Source organism: Rhopalosiphum padi, chromosome 4 (genome assembly GCF_020882245.1).
Source record: "Rhopalosiphum padi isolate XX-2018 chromosome 4, ASM2088224v1, whole genome shotgun sequence".
NCBI classification, from domain to species: domain Eukaryota; kingdom Metazoa; phylum Arthropoda; class Insecta; order Hemiptera; family Aphididae; genus Rhopalosiphum; species Rhopalosiphum padi.
In genome coordinates this window covers 32,428,105-32,450,944 of record NC_083600.1, presented here as the reverse complement: position 1 = coordinate 32,450,944, position 22,840 = coordinate 32,428,105, and the positions used below count along the sequence as shown (strand labels likewise).

Below are 22,840 nucleotides of genomic sequence, written 5' to 3'. Positions count from 1 at the left end.
GAAATACTCTCTGAATTTGATCACTATAAGCGGCGATCACTGTACCATTAAGTATAGAAAATAATAATATAAATTTTTACAAACAATAATTTTTGAATTACGACCAAAAATAAATAAAATCATTTGATGAGACATCGTTATTTTACGCGTAAATATCCGATGTCATAAATAGTTTAACTTCAGACGCTTATAAAATATATTTATAGAATTGCGTTCAACTTTAGTAATAACAACTTATGTAGAACTTTGTATTACAGTTTTTTGACCAAGTGACCATTTTCAAAATTATTTTTTTAAATGTATAGCAATTGCTCAAAAATTTCAACATTTTTAAAATTATTCCTTACATAAAATTATAAGGATCAATAACGATTATTGGTTTTTGAATAGTTACAATAAATTTAAAAATTCAATGAATATTATGGAACAATAGCGTAACGCCGATTTTAGTGTAACAATTTTATTAGATTTTTAAAGCGTTACCATTATCAAACTAAAAGAATTAGTAGCTATAACAAAAAATAATGAAAAATATAGTTTTAAGGAATAAAACTAAATAAATTAACATTTTATCTAGTATTAAAAAATACACTAAGAATTGAAAATGCAATGAAAAATATGATTAAAGTATGTATGAAATAAGAAATATTTAAAATAATATTTTATTATCTTATACATATCATCATATTATACAAGAATAATAAATGAATAGTGTTATATAGTATAGTATATATTATAATATATAACAGTGTTAAGTAATAATCTAAGTCATAACTTATAATTGTATATATTCCACTTTTTGGTGATAAACTAAAACAACTAACATAAAAATAAATATAAAAGTGTAAACAAATCGTATAAAATATAGTAAGCAATAATTACATTTTTATTCGTGTCAGCTGTTGATCATAAACATTTTTAAATATTTAATTGACTGTTAGTAGTGATATTTTTATAATAAATGTAATTTGTTTTATAACTTTTTTTGAGAAATTATAATTAAGAATCAAACAACTATTTCAATAAATTATACTGATAAAACTACTAAAGTGGTGTTTGTTTTTTTTATGTTAATTAACTAACAGTTGTTTTAAAGTACTTAAAAACAAATGTATAAAAACTATCGACCCAAAAAACTTTAATTAAACCGTTATTTTGAATATAATATGTAGTTGAATTAAAAGAAGACAAAATTAAGTTCATATAAACTGCAATTTTAAAAAGTTTAAACATCTACATTGTTTACACGTAGGGTACAAATTATTTAGCTAAACGAATCATGAAATATTATGCCTTTACTCTGGACCTAATAATTTTTTTTGTACAATGGTTAAAAGATTAATGATTTTAAATTCGTCAAAAATGTGTATAAATAAATTTCTTTCGATAGATATTGACGTAAACAGTCATCGGTGAGTACCTAAACTACTTCTACAAGTGGTTGTTGGGTACAAATATATAATTGTGTATAATATTCTTTTATCTAAATACTTTTAAATAGTTTTAATAGACTGATATGCATATAAGATTTAATCTTCAACTCTAATGTAACTTTACACAATTTAGGTACAGCTGATAAATTTCTATATCACAGCTTAATTTATTGAAGTAAATTTATTTGAGCTGTATATATACTTTGTTTAATAATATACCACAATATTCTACAGTAATTTAAAATAAAATAATATGTTCAATAAGTTAAGATATGTGACGATCGATAACAGTATCGATGTGTAGCCATTAGAAATATTTGATACAAATATATAAATTATCCGAGTGTTGCTGAAACGTTTTTAAAACATTTTGAAAACCTTTTCATTATATTGTTGGCATGGACACAAATACGTATCGAGCTTTTAAGTTAAATTAATAATTCATTACATTGTTCATACTCAATATAAAATTTAACATAAGATGTACGTAACGGTATGAGTTATTCAATATTCTTTAATTGAAAAATCAAAAACTTTCACACGCGTCCATAGACGGTTTAATCGTTTATTTGTAAATGTAATATGAACAAATCACAATATGACACAGCATTTCAAATTCAATTCCAATGTAACATGTCTCTTATCATACTAGACATATTGTATATAAATGTACAAGTGAATGAGCTGATAACTTATTTTATTTAATCGAATTACAACCTGTGTGCGCGAGAAATTTAGTTTACATAATGAATAGAAATGTTGAGTATCATCTTATATAGTAATATTCAGTTTTATCGACACGGATAATACAAGTGGGTTTTTCATTATTTTCATTATCCATATTTTATTATTATTATTATTAAATGTACCTAAAGCACATCATTAAATGTATCATATTATTAAAATTTAAAATTCTTATTAGGCTATTGTTGAGATATAAATTATTGAATCGTTCGTAAAACCATACATCAGAGTGTTGATTTTGTTATAAGAATCAAATCTTATAAGAATTCACATTTCAACTTTTATTTTTATTAAGTTTAAACTATTTAAATTTTTGACTTAGTTATAATTTATTTTGACATAATATATGCAGATATTTTCTCAAAAAAAAAATATATATATATAATTTCAATTTAAATAATAATATTAAATAATTCAAACGAGTTAAAATATAGTATGAAACTATAAATGTATTGTATATATATATATATAGGTAATAACTAAAAAATCATATAGGATTAATCATACCAATTGAGTCGTAGGTTATGTATAGTGTATATGTTACGCCGAATTTATGAAATTGCCGATTTCATGAAATCAGCAACGTTGTCACCGAATACGTTAAATCGGCAACTTAAAAAGCATAATACTGCCGATAGCGTGAAATCGGCAAGACCCTCCTTAAAAAATTATAAAACATAATTTAATTTAAATAAATGTATAAAACGCCAGAAATATAATAAAATCAAATTGTAATAATAAATATTATATGTATATAAAAAATAGTTTAAAAGTTAAAAAAGTTAAGTTAACAAATCTTGTTAAGTTATCGAATGTTAAATGTAATATTATTAGTTTATATTCATAAAAAATAATATTCTTTATTGATTAAAAAATTCCAAATAAATAGAAAATACTAATTTCCATAAATAATATCCTATTTTAACCAAAAAATATTGATACCAGTTACCACCTAACAAACGTTGCTAATTGGCTGCTAAATGATGGTTCAAGAAAAATTTGAAAATATGATTTCAACGATATTGGTGGGGCTGGGGAAATGTGTCTCCAGCCCCACCCTAAGTTTTTTATTTTTTCCATGATTTAGGTCTTAGGACATGTACGTGCAATAAAAAGACCTCAATGACCAAGATAAAATGCTTGTACGTATCATAGCATTTATCATCATAGGTAATAAAGATTACGGCGTGGTAATGCCGATCAGCACGCGTGCAATTATTGTTTATTTATAATCCACTATTGGTAATTATGTCATAATAATATGTTACCGAATTCATGCAATCGGCAGAAAAAAGTCTGCCTAATTCACGAAATCGGCAATCAAAATTTGCCGATTACGTGAATTTGGTAGCCAAATTGCCGATTTCACGTATTCGGCGACAACGTTGCTGATTTCATGAATTCGGCGTAACATATACGATATAAAATATTGTTTGAATGCAAGAAAAAAAATGAAAAGCAATAAGTTTTTTAATGTATTAGTTTTTTAGGTGATATTTTATTTTAAAATTAATCGTGTTTATTTTCAAACAAAATTAAAATAATAACACATACAATCGTAATCCGATTACATAGGTAAATTATCATATTTTTGAGTTAAACACAATATAGTATTGAAAATAAATATAATATGTTAGTATTCGTTTTGACTTTTGGTTACTATGATATTTTTAAAATTAAAATCATATGACACATCTGCAAACAAGTGTAGTGTTATTTTAAGTGTGATGGTTATCAGTTCAATCATTTCATACAAAAAAACGATTCTGAGTAGAATTTTATTTTATATAAATATAATATATTTAAGTTTTTTCAATGGTTTAAACTTTAAACTTTTTAAATAATGTTGATTAACTAATATTTTTAAGGGATTTTAAGCATATATTTAATTACATTGTTTGATTTACCTTATTGTTATCAGGTTTTCGAAATACAGTTTATAAAATTCATACAACTTTGTTGAGTTTTCCATTAATATGAGCATTATTATTCATAAAAAATTGTGCTTAAAAAGTTAAAAATGATTTAGTTTGGGACTTTTAGGTGAATAATTTCTGCAGATTAAATTATATTTAAATAAGTTTGATAATTATAATGACTCTATATTATTTTTAGATTTTAAACTGAATAATTAATGTATTTATTTTACAATGATATGTGCGTGTGTTTTTAGGTTATCTTATTTTTTTTCGAGCAGTAAAAAAGCTTCAATTTTTTACTTTTAGGGTAGCTACTGGTAGAGAATTTAATTTAATTGGTTTTTAATTCGGGCACGTTTATGAAACTAAAAATTTAAAAATTATAATAATATGATTTGAGGTTCAAATTTGGAAAAAATATGTATGTATTTAAATTATTAATATATATAACGATGTAAATTATTTTATTATAATTCAAAAACATTATTTGTGAGGTCTTAAAACTTTTACGTATATCATGAATTTTACTATATTTATTGAAATTTTCAAAATATGTAGATTTATACTATGAACTTGTTTACACTATTGATTCACGCATGTGGATAAATAATATTTTTAGTTTTCTAATTTGGTGTATATAGATGATATTTCTAACCCATCAGCTTTATATAGCTATTCCACCTAGTTTTAATCTTCCAATTGTTTTGACTATTTAAAAAAATTATATTTCACTACGATGAACTTAATTTGTAATAAAACAATATTAACATACAATAGTCAATGAAATTGTATTCCTAAATATTATAATGAATAAATTAAACTACACTTATACCTTTTTTCAAGTATAAATAATATAATAGATACATATTATATTTAAAATGATTTCAGACTAGAAACATTTTAAATAAGACATTTGTCAAACAAACAGAGTAGAAGAAAAATTAAACTTTCATACATTGAAATAATAGTTGATAAATATTAAATACGTTAAATATAAATTAAAGAACTTATGTAGTATAATAGTTATATCTTTAACGGTTTTAAGTTTTAATATACAGCCTGACAAAAGATTAAATATGTTTATAAATTATTAATAATATTAAATTAAAAGTAAACTACTGTTTTGTAATGTCTTAAACGGTTTTACATTTTAACATACATCCGGACAAAAATGTTTCCGAAATATATATAATTTAATTGTATTTTTTTTTTCATATCTTAAACTTCAATTCTTTAAAAACTACTAAGTATGTCAATTAAATCTATAAATAAAATAAATTATGTTTTTAATTTTGTTAAAATTAATTTTACTTTAATCGTCTATAATATGACTTATTTGTTTACTTAAATATTTAAATATGAATAAATAAATAAAACTTTAGAATTACAGTTAAAATTTGAAGAATCAGCCATTTCTTATACAATGTTTACATTCTTATTATTAAATTAATTATTAGTATTTTTGTATCCATTTATTTTATAAATAATATTTATAAGTACATAATATGTTTAAAAAAACTACAAGAACACATTAATTTAACTTATTCCATCTTTCGATGTTCAAAAAAATTATTTCCAAAATTAATGACTTATCCAAAAAAAAAAAATAGAAAATTTGAATTAGGTGTGTCAAGACTATTTAGTATATTAGTTACAATATGTCATTATATTATTATATTATTCAAAAAATTCAAAATAGAATTGATCGCTTTCAAGACTAGTCGTAAATAAAAATCGTGTTGCTTTTTGATGAAATAAAATACACAAAACCACAGTTGAATACCAAGACACATTACAGCATATTTCAACGAGAATACATATTTTTTTTAATTTTACGCAGTTTGTATCTTTCGACAAGAAATAAATTACCATTTTCCACATTTTCCAAACCATATAGTTGATACCATGTAAACAATATTTTAATATAATATACTTGTGGATATGCGTAACGGGGTCTGTGATGGTAGTTGGTATTAAGTGGGTGGATAGGCGGGTGGAAGGTTGTGTGTGTTAGAATTCCGGATTTTCGAAAAGGTGCGGAATACAATCGAACAAAGTACATAATACACGCATTACGCATATACATATATTATAATGTGCATATCTTATTACATTATACCGTCTGAGTCAACACGTAGAGAAAAAAACCTACGGAAATGTAACGTATTACGCGGTGGTAAAATAATAAATAATAAAAAAAATTATACGAATAATCTGCATCATATCCACGATAAAACTACGTGCGCGGAAATATGAACGCGATGATATAATATTATTACAATATATTTTATAACCTACCGATTTTTTTTTTCACAGTGGGTCGTCTCGCATTGCGTACCTCCCCGCACTCGGCTTACAAATAACTACCGGTGCTGCCAAAATATGCAAATACTGATTAGGTAAGTAGGTATTACGATAATATTATTTAGTAGTAATTTGTTGAATGAAACCGCATCCAATTCCTGTACGGCCGCACCAAAAGTAGTATAATAATACCTATATTAGTATTATTTCGATTTTTCTTTTTCCAAAAAGTCTGTTTTCACTTACTTTCTTAGGGAACTCACCCTAATACTAGTGTGTGTGTATATATATAAGTAGCCATATTGTTATACAGATACAGAATAAAATATGATTTTAACGGGATTATCTTTTTTTTCATCTTTGTGACCCATTGTCACGATGAAACACAATTATGTTAAGTCGAACGCATATTTTTATTTTTTTTGGTTTAAACAGATAATTTAAAAATAAAAAAATCAATTTTTATACCTTAGATGTACTGATGTAATTCTGCGGTATATAGTGTGTTACAACGCTTTTTTTGAATGATACGGATGCGCAGGACAACACTAATAAAAAAAAAAAAAACATGCATTAAAAAGGTAGGTATCTATACACTATAATTAAAAAATATGCATGAAAAAAAAATCATCTGTCATACATTGCAGTTTTAATTAAACTGCACGATAATTAATATGAAGGCATAATTATTTTCTATTCTAGAAAATATTAAAAAAAAAAATGGATAACAGTTGTTTGATGCATAACGTTATGTTTTATTTTTTACGTAAAGGATTCTAATAAAATTGTTAGTCTCGTTTTTATTGTGTTTCATTATCAGCGATCGCCGCGAATCTGAAACTCGCACTCCACGCGTAACACGTAATGTGTGTATCATCACGCGGTATTCGCATCGACAAAATATATCGATAAGCTGTTTACAACCGAAGTTGGCGACGTATCAGTCAACATTTAGTGCAATACACCGGTGGACAGCTGCAGAGAGCTAAGTGTAAAATATAATATACGATGAGTATATATAATATAATGTATAGTTACAACTCACGTGTACCATAATACCGCATATACGTATGTCGTATACACAGTGCACGTCGTGCGTGGATATAACATACGCGTGGACTGTCGGGACAACGTCGGCTGACTCGGCCGGGACGACGGCGATCGCGGTGTATACGGTTATATAGCGTAGTTATACGCGCGACGGTACGCTATCTATACACATGTATATAGAGGGAGTCGAGGGACGTTCTCCGGATTTTCGGAAAACCGTGACACTGACAAGTGGACCCGTATTTGTACGTTTCCCGCGGCCATCTCGGTTTCGATCGGTTTTCGCGATATTTTCATCAGGGACAAGACACCAAGAGATAGCGATTGATAGAGGGATAGGCCGCGGCAGGTCGAGTATTCGAGTATGGTCTCGTAGCGCCGCGATGAAGGTATACGGTCAAATCCCCGTGTATACATATATAATATATTATATATTTTACCTGCACATATATATATATATATATATATTTAACCGTTTCGCGTAAACCCACTGCCCAAACAGTCCAAACAATACAATAGTCCACACACACACACTGTGCGTATAATATATTCAAGTATATATTTGTTATAGGTAAATATAGGGGAAGTATATAGTAGGTACCTACGTTGTATGGGGAATGAAAAGGAGAATTTTTAAGCGGTTGTAGTGATTGTGAAACATGTTCAAATAAAATATTATATATAGTTGTCTATCATTAATATAGCAGTTAACATCGATAACACGAAAGTGTAAATGTATTTTCTGTGATTGCTGCAGTGCACTAACAACGAAAAATAACCGATCATGATATGAATTTTGCAATTTTTTTAGTTTCGAGTATCTATTTGAGTAATTATTATACGAGTATCTATTCTAAAATAACTTCAGTAAAACTGTAGGTTATATATTACTATAAATTACATATTATATTCTCATGAAAACGAATGCTGTTCGTTGCATCGAATGATATCGAGTCATGTACATTCGCTCTTATATTTAATACACCAAAGGGTTGCTTTATTTGTGAGAAAATTGTAAATTATTATTAAAAAAATAAAACAATACATTTTTGAATTTATCAATGCACAATATTACTTAACAAAGCATAAGCAATTTAATTAATTTACATAAATTTACCTTTGACCATTTTACCCTAAACGTGTAGATACTGTTATTTTTTTTTTATATATTTTTTTTTTCTATGAAAAATGCATATACTTAAATTACATTTTATAAAATCAATAATATACCTAATTATATAACGTGCATAATAATGTATATAGTCATATATTATTATGTATATGACTAGACATTGATTTCAGACCACAGTGATAGATTTAAATTATTATATTGTACATTATACCGTTGGTAATACTATGGAAAGTCTACCTATCGATTGCATTACAAATTGAGAAATAATTTCCTACCGTTTTTTATTATATTTTTTCGCTCACGTATACTCGCGTCCAGATACAGTGACGAATATCGTTGTGTCTCACAGGTCCTACTCAGCTTCAACAATATTGTTTTAAATTGTTCTCATTCTATTCGGCGATCAATCGTATGCTGTCAAGCCACGAGAATCGAGTAAATACGTTCTCAATATTCTAAATGGCCTGCCATTATGCTAATTGTTACGTATTTTGTTTAGTACCTATTAAAGTACCTAAAATGCAACTAAAATAAAATTTCTTTCGTTACAACACATTCCTGAATATTCACGCACGATGAATTTTAATTTTTAACATCTATTAATAGTCATTAAAATGTGATATTTTTTCATCCCAATAATATAAAAAAATGTTATCAAGTTTATTAAACTAAGGTATTGGATTTAGTTTTTTTTAAACAAATTTGAAGTTTAAAATATGTATATTTCAAAAATATTACAAAGTTTTTGAAAATATTTAATAGATATGAAGGTAATACTAATACAGTAGTTTTCAACATATTTTCAATGAAGATATTTGGATTCTAAATTATAATTTCTAATAGACCATCGGAGTTTCAATTGTGATAATTACTGTTCAGTTTTAATCGACAAAGTAGGTCTTATTTAATTCAGTAAGTTATAGTTTAACTTATTCCGTTTTTATGTTTATATTATATTGTTAATACTAAAATTAGGTACATAAAAAATAACAATACGAATTCTCGATTGTCCGAAATTCACGATTATTTATTCATGGAATAAAAATAATAAAATTACTAGATAAATCTTCATTTTCATTCTAAAATAAAATAAAATAAACATTTTTTTGGTTTCTCATTGTAACATTTTAAGTAAAAATAAAAAAAATATATAAAACTATAATCTATTATTTATCTTATATTATTGAAAATAAGTGTAGGTATTATACTATGTATATATGTGTGTGTGTGTGTGTATTTATTTATTCTATCGTTGATTCTGAATGGAGATATAAGGTAGTTAACAGTAGTACAATGGCTTTTTATTTTTACGGTTTTTTTGTTAACATTTACTACGCATAGCATAAAACCCCTTAATACTTCTCTTTTTAGAGATAGAATAAAAGCAGGCGCGTAATTTAAGTTTTTAATTGTTTGTGCTAAAATCTTTGCAAGGCATTTTAAAATAATTACCAGGTTAAAATGATCTATCATTTTTTTTTATATTTCTCCTCCTCTCCCTAATATAATATAATATAATAAGATAAATTAAATTTTATAATATACCGTTATATAAATATAATTATATAAATAATGGCATATTGAACTTTTACAATATATCTATAATATATAATATTGTTATTCATTTTTGTTTTAGTTGTTGCCTGTTGGAAATATTGTTGAACCAAAATAATAATGTATTTGAAAAGTAAAAAAAAAGGTACAAAACAAATTGGTAATAAATAAATAATTTCAAAATATAGAAACAAATGCAATACATTTGAAAAACACAAATAATTTACTAGAAAATTATAAAAACTCTCAATTAATTGGTAAAACATAATATAAGAAGTAAATTAGCAAGCGCTACTAAGTTTTTGTAAAATGATTTCGATATTTTTTATTTAATCGATCTTCACTCGGTCTCCTGAAATATAGGTAGGTTTATTATCAATGACGAAAGCATTGTTTCATTATGATTTTAAGATTATAGATATCATTATTTAGTTCTTTTCAGTTCATTTCGCATTAGTTTGAACGATTATAAGGCATTTTCGTGTGAATGAAATTTATCATATATTACAATATATCATGTCAATAAAAAACAAAGTTATAACTCAGGAACTAAACCCATCAAATATTATTGTTGATAATATATTATCGGGTTGTGCCTTATGGGTATAACTTTAATAATATTAATAACATTTCATTTTAATCGACTAGATTATTAAAAACAAAGGTGATTTAAAGATAAATTCAAAGGTATCAAAAGCGTTCAATGTAAAAGTTTAGTTTTCATTATAATTTGATTATAAAAGTTAACATATTCATAATAGGAGATGCCAGCTTGACAATAACCACATGTACCTATGTTAATGTATTCATTAAATAACGAATTAACAAAGGAAAATGTAACAGAATGATAGAATTAAAAAAAATAGACTAAAAGTATAAATTTAAGGTTTTTTAAGTATTTAATTTTTAACATATTTATTTTCATGACAACTTATTTTTTTAATAAATTATTATTGTTTATTTACTTAATAAAAACCAAATTTATCAATTTTAGTATGTAAACACTTTTAAAATTAATACAATGCCATAATCTTAGATATGATAACTTTATCTTTGGAAATGACATTAATTGACGGTAGTATTAGTTCAGACCAAAACTTTTTGTTCAGAGCTTATAAATCTAACATACTATTTATGAAGGGGCAATGTGCAACTTGCAACCCATTAGTTGATATAATAATCCATATTAATCCAAAGAGACAATTTAATTTAACCTAGTCTTTAGAAACAAATGTATTATTTCCATCGAAGCAACTCAAATGTTGTTATAATACATAGAAAATATATAAATTTAAAAATACTTAATTAAAAAATTGAATATATATATATGAGTACAACTAGTTATTTTATATTAAAGATATAGTTTAAAATTATCTTTTAACATATGTGCATATGGTTGGTTTAAGGAGTGTTACTCAATCTACCGTTAAATGAGAGTTAAAATTATTTAAGTTCATTGAAAATTGTAATGCAAGTTCATTAACATTGAAATAATTTTAGTTGTTTTTAAGAATGGAATCAACACTAAAAAATTTTGTTTTTTAAATTTTAGGTGATACCTATTAATATATTTGTCTTTTACGATCAACATAATATTTTAGATATTATTATTAGGTACTATCATTATTTATATATATATATATAATATAACTATATTAATATTATGCTGTTTTTTATACCAAACATATTATACAAATATAGGTCCAATCAGTTAAATTCGTTGATTAATTTCAACATATACCAACGTGCATGCAGTGCATGTCTAACCTGGCTCAATATTGTTTACCATACCAAAGGGGCTTGTAAAGGATTTAACGACTGGATTAAGTTATATCTACTTGGGACATAATGCTTCACCCCCTTTTTAATACCCATTTACAGCTATAAAAAATCTGGCGTAGCAAAATATTTATGATTTAATAGTAACATAATATATTTATTTAACTGAGTTTTATATAATACAATATATAATTCATGATTATCTAATCGATTCAAAATGAATATAAAATATAAATAAACGAGTAATGACTATACCAATTAAACTGATCTTATTAAATTAATGTGAGTTTATATGAATATTTTTTTTTTTTTATAACTGCGTATTTATAAATCAAATTAACGATATATTTATTTAAATTTACTTAATTATACAGTAAGTTATGTCTTTTAGATTATCTCTATTATATGATCAAGTGCAGTTTTAAAAAAAAAAAAATTTTTATGTTTTTTAACAATACAATAAATTATCCTGATCAGTGATTAACTAATAATTGATAATTATTTAAAGCTTTTAAGATATTTAATGATATGTTGAGGTAACTATTTCTATAAATTAAATTTTCTGGTATATGCTATATATACATATGTTTGCAGTCTAAGTACTACGACCTAGAAAAAAAAATAATTGCCAGCTACTGAAAACCTTTAACACTATAATGTTTAATAGTATAATGTCAAATGTAATTTAAGTATAATGTCAATAGTGGTTGAGAACTAGCTAGTGGTTCGACTAAGACAAATGTTCGTAGTTTTTGTCTTTGCTCGATCGCATAAATGATAAATCTATCCGTTTTATAGAAAAATAGAATAAAAATAAAAAAAGGTGGACTAGTGGGAATTTCTCTACTATACAGTAGGTGTCTAATAGGTCACTACAAATGGATGTGTTAAATTTGAATTGAATTATGTACAGTTATAATTATTGTATACAAAAAACGATTCTAAGCTTACACAGTTGTTAGCCTTTATCAATAAATAGGTACATTTCATCATATTCAATTACTTCGCCAAATATATTGCATTTGTTATATTATTAATAGTTAATTATTATTAGAAATTTAATTCACACAATATTATACTATCATTATTAACTTTCAAATCAATTCCGTCTTATCTATCATAAAACAGTGTAAATAGGTTCATGGAATAAATAGGTAATATCTTGAATGAATTCCCATGTTTGAAAATGGCATTACATAATATACAAAAAAGGTTAGGTTTTTTAATTATAACAAAATATTCAACATCGTTAAACATCATTACAATTTACAATATTATGCACGTCTAAATTTTGACTTGAAACGCCAATAAAAAAAATAATGGTGTTCATAAATGTTTTAATATTTTGTTTCTAATATGTACTATAAATGTACTTATAAATTATGTTATAAAAGACACATTTATATGTTATATTAAGTTTTCAAGAAATTTTTATTATCATTTATAAAAATTTTAAAAAAAATTTTCTTATGCCTATTAGTAGAACAAAAAGATCAGTCAAGATATTTTGAAAATTGTTACCACGTATAGAAAATTATAATATAGAAATTTATTTAAAATTTCTAATTTTTACAATTATTTGTATTTGAATAATAAACAAAAATAAAAAAAACATTTGTTTCAAAAACTCATTTATCGTGAAAATTCTCATTTTTCAGAATTATTTTGTAATTACGATTTAGGTACTTACTACTAAATAACTAAATATAATAATTAATTTTATATTATAAAATGATAATAGTTATAATAACAATAACAGATCACGTTATTATTATGCTGTCTATAAAAAAATATATTCCATAATGTACATACGAATTTCTTTTTCTATACAATGAAATTAAATTAATAATAAATTTATCGTGTGTTTATTGATAAATGATAATATATATATTGAATGGACTAAAATACTTTATATTGTTTTACGATCGTCAAAAAACTTAACGTATTTGTTTGTGTGATTAAATTGTAATTTCTAAAAAACCTGTATTTAAAAAAAAATTCTGCATCTAATTGTCTTAAGATAATACTTATTATTAAATCTTTTATATTTTTGGCTAAACTTAAACGTGAACTAAAATCAATTATTTGAATTTAAAAATACAAATTACGTTACTAGCTGATGAATAATCTGTGAGAGACAAATACGATATTACGTATATAGAAACTAATCAGATAAAAAAAATATTAAGACTATTTTTATGCGTAAATATTAATAATTCATGCTATTATGTCTCAATTAAAATCTAAAAGCATCGTTATCGTATCCTTATTTTAGTATTAAAGACAAAATTGGAACACAAATTATATTTTTAATGATCAACATAAACGTCATTAAAACAGTGTTTCTTAAATGTTTAATACAAGAAAATCTCATTTAAATTTTGTTCTTTTGGATGATTATAAGAAATATAGCTAATTGAGAATTTTATTATTTACTTAATTTAATTATTTTATATTTATTTTTGAGTCACTCTTTAGTCTCTTCATACGTAGATGCATCCCTAACTTACTTTAATTTAATATGCATATTGTATATTAACATTTAGCATGAAAATCTGAAAATTATAATTTAATAGCTGCATAATATGATACATATCAATCTATAATTAATACAATATTTTTATATTGATGTTATTATTATTTGAAATTTTGAGCCAAACGACAAATGTATTGAATTGCATTTTGATGTATGTGATTTTTTTTCAAAATCATAAAGATTTGTTAAATTGTTTTTATAGTTAATACATTATAAATGAATGAATACATTAAATATATCCACGATAAAACAATTTACACGAAAAGTCTTAAGAATAAGTAATAATAATAGTTTAAAGACACATAGTTGCATGTCTTTATGTTAAATCTAAAATCATATTCATACAGAGAGAAATATTTGCATATTTACCTACTGAATTAATTGTTCAATTATGATAAAATTATACATTACCTACATGATTTGTGTTGTTTTAATGTGATTTTAAAAGCATAACAACTCAGACAACATAAATAAAGTGTAAAGACCGAATATAGAATTTTGCCACGCTCTAATCATCTTTCGTTGAATGATTGTGGTATATTAATGTATACATTTGAAAGTCATCATAAATCATCGCATTTAAATATTTATTACAAAGTGGTGCATAGTGTTCACTATACTACTATAGTTCAAAACAGTTATTTAATATTTTCTTGCAACGAAATAATAATATAATTTCTAGTTTTGATATTTATGTCGGATATTACAATAATATTATAATTATAGACATTAAAAAATAAATAATATATGTTTGAAAAATCTAGTATAAATGCATAATAAACTAAAAATTATTTTGAAATAAATGTTAAAATTATATTCTAATAATCTAATTAATTAGATGGTAACTTTGATAGTGAATTTAAAAAAGTTATATTTATAATATGTCAGTGAAACCACTAACAAAATATTATAATAAAATGCCATTTTAGGGTTAAACATTAATCATATAAACTTAAACCATCTTACATTTTTAAGATGTACTTTGTGTCAAATAAATGTTTAAATGTTTACTAAATTATAACGAATAATATATATTGTAATAATACAATGACACATAATCTATGTATTCTTATAAATTATAATGATTGGAAATCCGGAAATTCGGAACAGAATAGATAATCGGTACAGTATAACTCCCATCACTCAACTGTAAATCCACCCTCTTTTATCACCTGTAGTAGCGTGAGTAACATTACGATGACGAAAATATTAATATTTAGTTAGAATTATTATTTTATTTTTTATGTATAGATAAAATGTGAATAAATAGTTAATCGCTTAGCTATAGATATTGAGTACCTATGTCACTGTAATATGGATGTGTTATATTTGAATTCAATAAAAAATCATTGCATGCGATAAATGATTGTGAGCGGAGACTATGTATTACAAAGCATATTTGTTGATATATTTATATTTGCTATCATAGTTCTATAATAAGTTAAATTTATTTTTGCTGAAAAATTGAATTCATAATATTATTAAATATTATAATAGTATACTGCAGGGTGATTCGCTAAGCATAATGTTTACCTATTTTTTTTTCTTTAAGAATACAGTTATTCGGAATCCGATATTTTGGGATTTTTAAATAATAAATAAACTAAAAAACAACATTTTCATATCCTTGAGATTTTTTGTACTACTTGAGGAGATATAAATTCCATTTTTTCAAATAAGAAACATTTTAATCTATTTTAACTTACTTAGCTGATAATTTTTCTAAAATATTGACGAATCAGAATTAAAATTTGAATGCGTTGTTTTTAAACTATTTAACTTTTTATATGTAAGTACTATGAACAAATATAATTTTAACGGCATTGGAAGATATAGGGCTATAAAGATTGTACATTAAAGTGATTAATATTAATCAATCAAGATAAATAATTTGTAAAAACGGTAAAAGTATAAAAAAAATAGTAGATCCAATATTACATAATATATTCTATATTTTTATTAAACCATTTTTAAGGACTATAGTATATAGTATATTATTATCATATTAAGTATAGACATTTGAATAATTGAAAAGTTTAAATTTAGAATTAGGTGCATTAACATTTTCAAAAATGTACCCAATAAATTATTTACAATAATAAGAGAAGTTCTCAATTAACTAATGTAAATTTTAATGGATAAAAAAACAATTTTTAAATAGTAAAAAAAAATCTAAAGAATTTCAAAATATTGTCAATAACTACTGTACATTTTAAATTAAAATATTATTTTATATATGATACGCATAATAAATCAAATTAGTTAAAAATATGTATAAATAATTAAGTATTTTCTATTATAAACTGCATAATATTGCATATATACAATAAAGTTTATTTTATTAATAGTGTTTAACCAGAAGTTTAATCTTTTATTATTATTTATAGCTCAAATTTCAATTTGAGATGAAAAGTTGGAAAGTATATTAAGTTTCTTAAGTACATTACTTTTTGGTGGAAGGTATAGTGCTTAAGAATGACATGCAAATAAACGACTTATAAAAGTAGAGATTTTTTTGTAGTTTTGGAATTTAATCTGGCAATATGTACAATATACCTACATTCATCGTTGTTATTGTTTATATCATAATGTTTGTATCACTTTTTTTGTTATTTAAATAAAATTTAAAATAATAAAAAAATCCAACTTATAGCTTTACTAATTCATATACAACAGTTATTGGTATATTATTGAAAAGTTGAAAATATTAAACGCCAAATAATGATTACAAATGATTTGTTATAAATTGTTATTACTTACTTAAACATAGTATAATGATGTAAATAGGTTGTAAAAAATTAGTAAATCTAAATATTTTGAAAATTTAAAGTATTGAATTACAAGAAAGTCACAAAAGCCATTTCGATTTTGGTTAACTGGAACTGCGTAAATAGTTCTGATTTTTTTTTTTTAAGGTTTCATCGATTGTTTTGAAATTTAATTGAAAATTTTTACTTTTGACCAGCTCAAACTATATGAAAACTACCTTTAATGTTTTATATTGAAGCATTCTACTGTTTCAATTGATAACATGACAGATACAAAATTAAAAAAACTAAAAAAGACATATCAATGTAAAACGAATAGGTACATGTATTGTTCTGCTCAGAATATAATGCATTTGAATATCATAAATCAATCTGATAACATATGAACAATATAGAGTTATTATTTATTTCATATTAATAATTAGGAATATCATAATATAAAAATATTTAAATTGTCGTCATGTGCATTGAATCAATGCTACAGTATGTTTTAATTATAAATATAAAACTGTTGTTTTTATATTAATTTATATAGTTAATACGATTATAAGAAATTAAAAATATTTATTTCTATGTTGGTGCCTATAAAAAAAAAAATACATAAAATATTAAGTTTGCTAGACTTTTTCTTTTTCATTTTAAAAATCTAAATAATGAAATCGAATAACTGATTTAATAAGTTATTATTAAATTTATAATTATTCTTTATATTATAGATATATTATTTTATATTTGTATTGTACAATCTATAGTATATTATTATTATATTACTTTGTTTTTAATATATCTACTTTAAAATTATTTTATGTATTTAAATGATCATTAGTAGGTAGTATACATATGTATTTAATTTTTAAAATCATATTTTGCCAGCTTAAGATTTTCAGCTAAAAGGTAAAACATAGTATTTTCACACTTTTTGACTTGGGTTCAACATATATAATAATACTTATAATGGTATTCATAGATTTTGTTTAAGAAAAATAAAAAGTTAAATTTAACTTCATGTATAATACAAATAATACAATGTTCATTTTTACATACTATCGGCTATAAAAGGATACTTTTTCTAAATCCTGAATATTTTAGTGTTTTACCTACTGTGTACAGACATAGAGTATGATGATTGTATTATAATAGAAACAAATACTGTGCGTCTGTGCAAGTATAATATTATGATAACTGATAACGCAAGTAAACTAATTCAATTAGTTTGCGTTTAACCAAATTTATTAATTACACAAAACAGTGATTCATAATCAAATAACACTATATATACTTACTTAAACTAAATTTCCTTAAAGTTTAACCACTTAGTCAAACTATTTGACTATGGGAACTAGCGTCTACCTATTTTTCGTGTAGCGATTGATGATTACGATACTGTTCAGACAATTTAACTTGGTGCCTGCTACATACTGTGTGCGAAAAGTGCGAAATCCTACCAAACACAAGTGAAGGTATTTAATTATTTTAACTATTTTAATTAGCTCTATGACTGGGAAATTATTAATCTTATATAGTATCAGTAAAATAAATAGCAACGTTTATCTAAAAAAAATAGTCGATGCAATTTGTAATTTAGTTTGTTTATTTTTATCCTCACGCGTAAAGTGAATAAGTTGATATACAAATTTAAATAATATTTCCCTTGCAAATTCACTTTAATTTTATTTTTATCGTAACCGCACACAATATACTTTTTTCACAAAAAGGCACATTGAACAGAATTTAATATATTTTGAGTTAAATATACGTTAGTTACACGTATAACTTTTCTGATTACCGTACGTTTTCTCGTAAATTTATTCACAAATGACAATTAACCAGAAACATAATTTCACGGAAAACAAAATTCTAAATTAATTGTTTGAAAATGTTATTTTTAGGTTATATGTATAAGTATATAAATAGGTACCTAGATATAGAGAATAGTTGTGGATAATATGTAATGTTTATATTTTATATTGCCTACTTAGTTTAGTTACTTATCTTATATTTCATACAAATTATGTGTATACTGAATCCGCGATACCAAACGATCGATGAGAATTTTTGTTTTAAGTCGACAAGTCATAGTAATAAATTGTTAAATAAAATGTGTATAATAATATGAATAGAGTGTTTGGACGCGATAACACTCCGACGGACGATTGACGACACTTTAAGTAAGGACAACTTCTGTGTATATAATTATATAAATAATAATTTAATTGTTGTAGATTCTGAATGGAACGATGAATGTATTGATTTTACAATGTTGTTTATTTTTTTTAGATGTCACTTAATGCGTCATTAAAAATGCTTCGATTTTCAACTTTTATTGTAGTTGTTTCTGGTAAAAAATTTACTCTACTTTTAATTCAATTTTTTACCAAAAGTAAAATATTTTTAATTATTTTCAAAATAACAGGGGAAAACTCAATTACTGAAAAATGATAATTTTCATACAAAAACCTTATTTGAAAAAATCGATTTTGGTTTTGGTGCAACTCAAAAAATAATGAATTACTGTAGACACTTAAAATTTTACCAAATGTTTAAATTATTATTTTCCGCATACAATATTATCTTCTGAATATTTTGACACTTTTAGAGCTATTTATAGATATTTGAAAAATAGCATTTATTTATTTATTGACACCGATAATAAATTAGTCAAATAGCTTAAACTTTAAGCCTTAAAGTATAAAAAACTGTTTTCGTATGTAATCGTAATAATGTCAAATACAATATTTTTGTCAAAAAAATTATTCAACCTATTGTAGTGTTCATAGTAAAATTAATTATTCTAATAGCAATAAAAATATATCATAAAATATACTCAGTAAAATAGGCTGACTTTGTTTGGAATCTTTCTTTGTATTCAATATTATTTAACATAATATTTACATTTAATTCAAAGTCAACCCATGCATTACAGTTAATTTCTCTTCAATGACGACGTACACCTACATTACGGTTAACTAATTTACCCCCTTTTTAATATGAATATAAATCAAAGCTACATTATACGAATGCTTTGAAAAATAAATTAATTCTCGTTATTTTACTTGCATATAGACACATCGTTTGCTTAGATACTCCATCACAGAAAATAAATAAACAATGCATTTGTGTTATTTTTTTTTTTTGTCGTTGTGTTCACGTGGGGGAAATATGAGGATTTAATCGAATTGTCGTATGTAATACATTTTGTTTAGATGTTTACAAGATATAGGTTTGACAAATGTATGAAGTTGCGAAAAGATAACTTTTTTGACCAGAGAAAAATATTTCTTGAATGCTTTACTTCTACTAATGGAAGTTTTCGAAGGGTTTTTGTCATATGAAAAATGACGACGACTTTGATATTTTTGACGCGAATGGACATTTATAATGTATAGTAAACCATTCACTAAAATTCGGATAAAACATTTGTTATAAAAAAAAGTTTTAATAAACCCATCATTAAGGTATAATAATCTTTTCGAATACATATAATATATAGTTATATATATTTATATGTAAGTACGTAACAATATATTTTTATACAATTATACCGATATTAGGTCATTTTAGCGTTTAAGTTATTTGTATTTGCTATGTCACAGAAATATTGTTTTAGGATAATTAGGATGATATTTTAGGATTTTAGTATCGACGTGCGACAATATATCGTGTGATATGGAAAAAAAAACGGAACGGCCAAAATCGCGATACGTGATCAGTCGTATAATAACACTTTATTATTTGCTGTTTACACGCGTATATATACACACAATACCAAAGAGCCGTACGATTCTCGTACGCGTTCGTTTACAAGCGCTTTAATTAGTATAATATAGAGATCGCGATATTATTATAATATTATAGTCTCGTACGTATTATATTTTATAAAGCTTTGCGAATGCGAAAGAACTCGGGGGTACAACAGATATATAACAATATCATAATTCATAATAAACACGGAACAGTATAATACGTATATTATATTATGCATAACCATCGCATACGTCATGTCCACGGCAGCACACACACACACACACAGTGCACAAGTGAACACACGAGTGGTACCTATGCCGCGTACGGTTTATACCGTACAAGACGTGTTATAAACCGCCCGGCGGGGTAACGGCTGGTCGGCGACGGACGGCGAACTCAGCGTGTGATCCGAGATTAATACACGCGAGTTTATATTAATATATATATTATATAATATGACATTATTATTGTCCGCGCGGTCGTGCCGCATAGTACCTAAGTTGTACACGCAAAGCGACAAAGCGCTTACTTTTTAATAATAATAATAATAATAATGGCTACGTTATGTTATATGATATTATTATTGTAAGTTGTTGTCGTCGCAGGCTTTACGCGTTTTCCGTACTTTTGCGCGGCGTACGTTCGCAACAATTAAGAGTGGGGCCGGTGACGGTGAACCGCCGATAGAATAATATATAATATATTGTTATGCACTGTCGCGGGACACGGCCGCGCGATATTCGATTTATATTTTATGCGACGACGTTTGTCGCGCTTGGCATAATTTAATCTGCACATTATATTCCGTTCGTATGGTTTAGGTGTGTATTATATTATGATATTTTATTGTCTGGCATTGCCGAACGTTGATATGATATAGCCGCGTGCACATCTCGCGCAAACCTTATTTATTCTCCGAGTAGGTACATAATATAATGTGGCGAAGAATAATATTATATTATGGTTGTTATTAAGTTTGTTCCATTACGATGAATCTCAATGAGACATCCGTACGAATTGTTGTCTATGTAAATTTTGCACCGGAAAAAAAATATTATCAAACACAACAGACGCGGATTCGCTGCACGGGTTTATTTCGTTACGTTTACGGTGTAGGTATACCTCTCATCATCGGTTCACGGGCAGTCCGTAACACTTCTTGTCTGTGCGTGTGTCTTCGCGACTATTTGATTTTTATACAATTTTAAAGACGGTCTGCGATATCAACGCATAGGTTGTCATTTTATTAACAACCTGTTTTGGTGACATTTTGAACTGTTATATAGCGCTGAGAAAATGTATACGAGTATATGACTAATAAACGAATTAAACTGATTTTGTCTTAAAGTGATATTAATAATCCACGTCGTACTTCTTACACGTTTTATTTATCATACAAAATGTATAAAATTATTAACGAATTAATGAATAATTATACCCAATACAATAAATGCAAATTATATTTATGTCAACATTACGTCGTTACGTTTATTCATTTTGAACTAATTATTTGCATGTAACATGATCATTTTTTCAAACTTCATGTCATTTACACTTTTTTTCCACGCTCGTTATCATAAGAGCTTAGTATTATTTTAATAAAATTTAATTTACTTCTTTCTTAATTGAAAAGTGTCAAATGACACTCAAATGACAAAATATATATTTGTATAGGCATTGTAATGAATAATATTATTATATTTATAAAGACAAGCAATAGATTTAACTATTATTAAATTCTTCAATTTCGTGTTTTGCTTAAATAATTGGATCTTCAGTATATATCACGTAATAATTCATTCATATATTTATGTATAAAAGTATAAAAGTATGATACGCATTAACACTATGTATTCATAATTATATGACATTTCAAA

The 22,840-nt window shown here is 24.9% G+C and overlaps 1 protein-coding gene across 4 annotated transcripts in view; it reads right to left on the bottom strand.

The window, feature by feature from the left end:
• Positions 1 to 22,840, bottom strand: part of LOC132930464 (neuropeptide CCHamide-1 receptor-like) — a 111,101-nt gene that overhangs the window by 72,654 nt on the left and 15,607 nt on the right. For 2 of the 4 annotated variants that reach the window (XM_060996352.1, XM_060996351.1), the window contains exon 2: positions 6,869 to 6,948. The exons of the other annotated variants lie outside the window; for them this stretch is intronic. The gene's annotated coding sequence lies outside the window, so the exon portion shown is untranslated. The remainder of the gene's footprint in view (positions 1 to 6,868; positions 6,949 to 22,840) is intronic. 4 annotated transcript variants of the gene reach the window in all.